Source organism: Vigna radiata, unplaced genomic scaffold, assembly GCF_000741045.1.
Source record: "Vigna radiata var. radiata cultivar VC1973A unplaced genomic scaffold, Vradiata_ver6 scaffold_43, whole genome shotgun sequence".
In the NCBI taxonomy this organism is placed as follows: Eukaryota; Viridiplantae; Streptophyta; class Magnoliopsida; order Fabales; family Fabaceae; genus Vigna; species Vigna radiata.
This window is the reverse complement of record NW_014542924.1, coordinates 1,357,564-1,363,563: the sequence shown is the minus strand read 5'-3', so window position 1 is coordinate 1,363,563 and position 6,000 is coordinate 1,357,564.

Sequence of the window (6,000 nt, the reverse complement as noted above, 5' to 3'; positions counted from 1 at the left end):
TTGTGTGTTGTTTTTTATTTATTATCTTTAAATTAGTTATTTTTTTTTTAAAATTTGTTTGTTATAAAAATGCAACATATAGAGAGTTATGTTCAAGGTGATACTAGAATGAGATATATGACATTTATTTGTAGAAGAGGTTATTCTCAAAAAGTTATATGATTATCTTATCTTGATCTTGATGAGTAGTAGAAGGATGTTATTGAGGGATGTTGTTGAGTAACAAGAGGACGTTATTAAGGAAAACTTGAAGTAGGTGGATTTCTTGGAAGTCGACATAATACATCATTGTTGACGTTATGTCGATCATATTGCATTCATGTGTGGTAAGGCTATATTAGTAAAGTAGTTGAATATATATTTTTTAATTTTGATGCTTAATGAGTTGTTGGAACTTTACATGCAATTGTTTTGTCTAGGACCAGACGAGATAAAGTTTGTCTCCCATGCAAAAACAAATTAAACAATTTGGAACATGTCATTTAATTGTTCAAAATTTTGTGATTAATTTTGATTTGATGTCTTCATGCAACATTTCTTACAACTACGTTGATAAGGAATTGATATTGACGTTCATTAAGAGGTGACATAGAGAGACACACTTTTCATGTCTCTATTAGTGAAATGACTGTTACACTAGATAACATGACTACGTTGTTACATATACCTAGAATTGGACAATTATGTACGAATGCAGTCCTAGACTTTGAAGCGACTTTGGAAACTCTCATAGACCTATTGGGTGTGGACCGCACAAGGACTACATCTAAGTTGAGACAACATTGTGGTCCCCAAGTAAGACTGAGTTGGATGCGAGACCTATATAACGAGTATTATGAAAATTAGAAATGGGAGTATGTCATACGGGCCTACTTGTTACATCTTATTGGATGCATTATTTTCATAGATAAGAGTGTCATCATCATTTGTGTATCGTACTTGATGCTTTTTAGATACTCGTACTCATGTGACAAACATGCCTACGGATTTGTTACACTGGCTCACTTCTACGAGCAACTAGGAGATGCCATCTTTGTAGAGACAAAGCAATTAACTAGATATGTAACTCTTTTACAAGTACACACATATATCTTGCACTTTGATTTTCTTTATTGTTTCATTATTGAAAAACATTTTTACTTTTTTGTAGAGTTGAATATGTGAGCACTTTCCTGGGATGGGAAGGAAGCATTTAGTGTCTAGTTATAATGAAGGTAGACCTAAGGCCGCATGTTGGGTGAAGGGGGGGACAAATTTTCAATATAAATAAGGCCATGGCCCATTTGGATGCCTTGAAATATGATGAGGTGATTAGTCATCGCATCTGGAAATCAATATGTTCTCTGACTACATTAGAGTAGGTGTGATTGTACATCAACATCTTCCTAAACACGTGTTAAGGAAATTTGGGTATTAGCAGCCAATTCCACTATCATTAAACATTGTTCCAAGGGCTGACATAGGAACTATAGATAATTGTTGGTTGTGCTTTATAAAGCACATGTTGGTCAATGTCACAATGACATTCTCTCCATCTACATATGTTGAAGGATGCCTCTACCTCCAATGGTTTAGAAGGTGATGGAAACCTCCTTGGCTAGGTTGGGCCAAAGCTAGGAGATGTGTATGGAGGGGTGTTTCCTTGGATGAATGGTGCGAAAATGTGGTGGTAAATGGTTCAAGGATGATGAGTTAAGGTATGAATGGGGCAGAAGCTCAAAGCCTCTAGGAGATATGGTGGTGGTGGTGTAGTGTTTGGTGGTTCCAAGAGAGGTTAGGCCAACTCAAGGAGGAAGGTGACTAGAAGGGCCTCTAGGGTTTTTCTAGTCTTGATCAAGGAAGAGTATGGCCATATTTTTGGCAACATAACATTACTTAATTCCAAGATCAAATACAAGGGTGGAGACACCTCTATTTATAGGCCAAGAGTGTCTCCTTCTAACCCTAAAAGCATGATCTCCCACTTTTGCTCTCATTGGCCAAAAATGAGGCCTTCTAACCTCTCCAATGATGGGAGGACATGTGGCCACTCACAAAACACAATCCTCTCCACTCCTAGAGTGTCATGTGGCCACTACTAAAATTAAATCCTCTCCACTCCTAGGGTGCCATGTGGCTACCTTTTAAAAAGTAAATCCTCTCCAATGGAAGCATATCACATGGCACACACTTTCCACTTTGTTTGGATGTCTAACTTTTAAGGAAAATCATATGCTACTTAGGCCTTAATACAAGCCTTAAACAAACCTACACTACATGGCCTAATACAATGGCTTAAATTCCTACACTACTCTTCAATCCATGCTCCATGATGGCTCCAAAGGTGGCCCACAAGGTAGAGTTGATGTCATCTTCATGGATGACTTCCACTCTCTTGAAAGTCCTTGACCATGGCTAGGGGATTTGTCGTCAGAAGGATATCTCATCCCTATGTTACTCTTGCTGCCAAGGACAATTGATCGAGTGTCATACCTCGAATTTGTCGACATAACCTAGATGACTTTCTAATTCATAGGATATCAAAGTTTAGAATATGGTTTGTTGATATGTAACGTTTTTATGCTAATAAAGAATATTAATTAATTTGTTATTATCGTCATTGTAGGGCTGTATTGGATGCGTGATGAGAATCTTACAAACGATGAATGATTATCATGATGTCTGTTAAGACAAGATCGTTTAGAGAATAGACCATTTAAGCAACTCGGGTTTAAAGTTTAACAAAAAGCATTAAACGAAAGATTGTTGTGTTTGAAAATTTATTTAAAAGAAAAATGCCTTAAGAAAGAAATATTTTGTAACAACTATTTTAAATGGAATCAAGCTTATGAACAATGTTTTTTAGACTAAATTGTCTAATGAACTAAAATCATATACAACATTTAAAAAAAGAAAGTGTCTCTCTTTGAAATTGTCTAATAAACTATATGAGTAACAAGCTAGCGTCTTATGAAATAGAAAGTTTATCTCTTGTATAATATTGAAGCTAAAAAGAAATTTGTATTCAATACAAGTGTTATATAAAGGGATAATGATATTTAGACAACATTTTTTTGACATTTGAACATTGATTACGTGTCAATATGTGATTGGTCAAAAATTACTCTACAATCAATAATAATAATCATAAACATTATTGTGGAGTAATTTTTGACCAATCACATATTGACACGTAATCAATGTTCAAATGTTGTAAAAAAAATGTTGTTTAAATATCATTATCCTATATAAAGGAAAGCATCTTAAATAATATATCGTCTAATGAATGACCTTAAACGTTATAACCTTTGACGAAAGATCTAATGTTTAAACCATTTGATGATTATACATGTTGTATGTTTTACCAAATGATGCATTTATGAATGACATAATAAATGATAAAATGTCTTGAACATGCGTTATAGTCCAACGCTTATCAACGTTCCAAATATTTAATGCATGTACGATAAAGTGTTTTGATGCTTGTACACTTTGTTCTTGATATTTGTGTATATCACTAAGTAGAAAGATACCATCAGAATCATTATGCCCTAGAAAAAGACGTTATGAGAGATGAAGAACATTCTAGGAATGTTTCCCTTGAAGCCTTATTCTTTGTCACATCGTATAAGCTCGGTTTGCTTAAGGCTATGATAAAGTTCTGACTCCTACAAAGAAAACTAAAGTCTAACTTCTCACCTAAAAGGCTACCTACTTTCCTAAAGTCAACTTCCTTGTTTAATGGTCATCTTTCAAGAAAAGCTACACATAAATGAAAGCTTGAGGAGAAAACAATAATAATAACACATGAAAGATAATATAAGAAGAATATAAGAGTGAACTCTAGCTTGTTGTGCTCATATATCATCTGAAGATATATTTCTTTTAAGAGAAAAATCTTAGCAAATCATAGAACTCTTTGTATTGCTTATATCCTCTCTAGTTATCTTCTACATTATTTGTGTTGTAAATTTTGAAGAAACATTTGTCTAAACAGGTTAAGACTAGAAGTAGTTATAGTACTTGAGACCAAAAGTGGTTAGAATACTGGTAAACTAGGAGTACTTAAACTCATACTAGTCGTGTTGATTAGGTGAACCAGAGCTGGTAAGAATACTTGGGTAAAAGGTAGGAATAAATAAGTCTCTTCTCCTTTTAGTTGCTTGTAATGCAAGTTTTCTCATGTATAGTTTTAGTTTTAATCTTTAGATTAATTAAGTAGCTTATATACCCTTAAGAGGTTGTAGAATTAAGAGATGTGGAACTTAAAATAACATTGAGAGCTTGTCGAGACTTGTAGGCCTCCAAGTCATATTTCTCAAGAATACGTACTCTTATAGTGTCTATAAACTACATAAATGTTTGGTCAGATTCTCATTTCTGAATACCTTAATGCATCAATTTTCTATTACCACCTTGTCCCCTTTTATGAATATCCCAGTGAACTATAATGTTAGTTTGAATAATGTGACTTTAATTAATTAGGTTGGACATATACTTCACCATTCTTTTGGTGCAGAACTTCTCCAAGAGAAGATTAGAAATAATTTTCTTTTAATTTCATATACCAATTTCTTGTCATGATAAGGCTGCAGGGACGTTTACCATTGATTTTGGATGTCTTAGCATTCACGGCAACTAGGGAGGGAGTGAATAAAACCTGACATAAAGCAACAAAGGACAGAAGAAATTCTCTGCCAGATCATCATAATCTACAATAGAGGGAGGAATACTGAACTTGGGTGGCATTTACGGAACAGCAGAACAGGTAAGGTGATGATGGATTTGATTCCTCTACTGATATGCAGGCACTATGTTTCTTCTTGCATAAGCATTCAGTCAAATACACATGCAATGCAATCCATTCACAAGGTTGGCGCTGTATTTTTTTACACATTGATTCAGGAGCTATGGTTTGAATGCATCCTTTGAATAGTGTCTGCGATCCTAGTGAATCCTTTTACCTCGGAAGATGTTTTATGCAGAGGCAAACTTGCTTTCCCAGGAGATAAAAAGAAGCTAAAAACCAGATAATTATGTTGCTTTAGAGCAGTTGTTGTTTTATGGGGTCAGGGAATACTAATATGATCCAAGGAATTTATTGTATTGCATTCAAGTTTACATGCAGTGGTAGTAAAGAACAAGAGTGTGTAGACACGCATAATAATAATCCTGAAATTTGAGAAGTCACACATATCAATTATAATAATTAATTTTAAATTATAATAATTAATGAATAATGTATTAATGTGATACCATATGATAAAACATTTCAAATGAATTTTATCATTACGTTATAACTTATAACAGTATTAATATATAAATTGATTACTTAAATTGAAAAAAATAAAAGTAAAGAAAACAAATTCCATCAATTTAACACTAATAATTAGTCTAAATAAAAAAAAGACATACATACAAAATGTGACTAATAAAAACTAATTATTATAATTTAAAATTTATTATAATTGATAGTTCTAACATAAAACTTATGTTGAAAATTGACTGTGGAATTTCCATTGACTAAATGAAGTGTGGTTTTCAATTTTGGAGTCAATTATATTACTTCTCTTGTATATATATGCACACAATTAATGAAATAAATTTGATCTTCAATCCAATTGTTGAGCTGAACCAAGTTAATGATAAAATTAACACACACACATATATATCAATCTATCTATCTATTTATATATATATATATATATATATATATATATATATATATATATATATATTAATATTAATCCAAAAGTTTGTAAGAATGAATTAAAAGACTATACTATAACCGTTTAATTAAAGGCTAGTCCAAATTATTATTGAAACTCTACCAGTATTTATAATTGTTCAAACTATTATTTAAGTTGATACTACACCACTATTAACATAGATGTCTATATTTACACGAACAAATAAAAAAGTTTAATTCTAATAATTATCAACTTCCTCTTCGACGAATCTCTCTTGATGAAAGTCGATAGTCATAATTCAATTTTCTGACAAATTTTTACAAAGATTCCT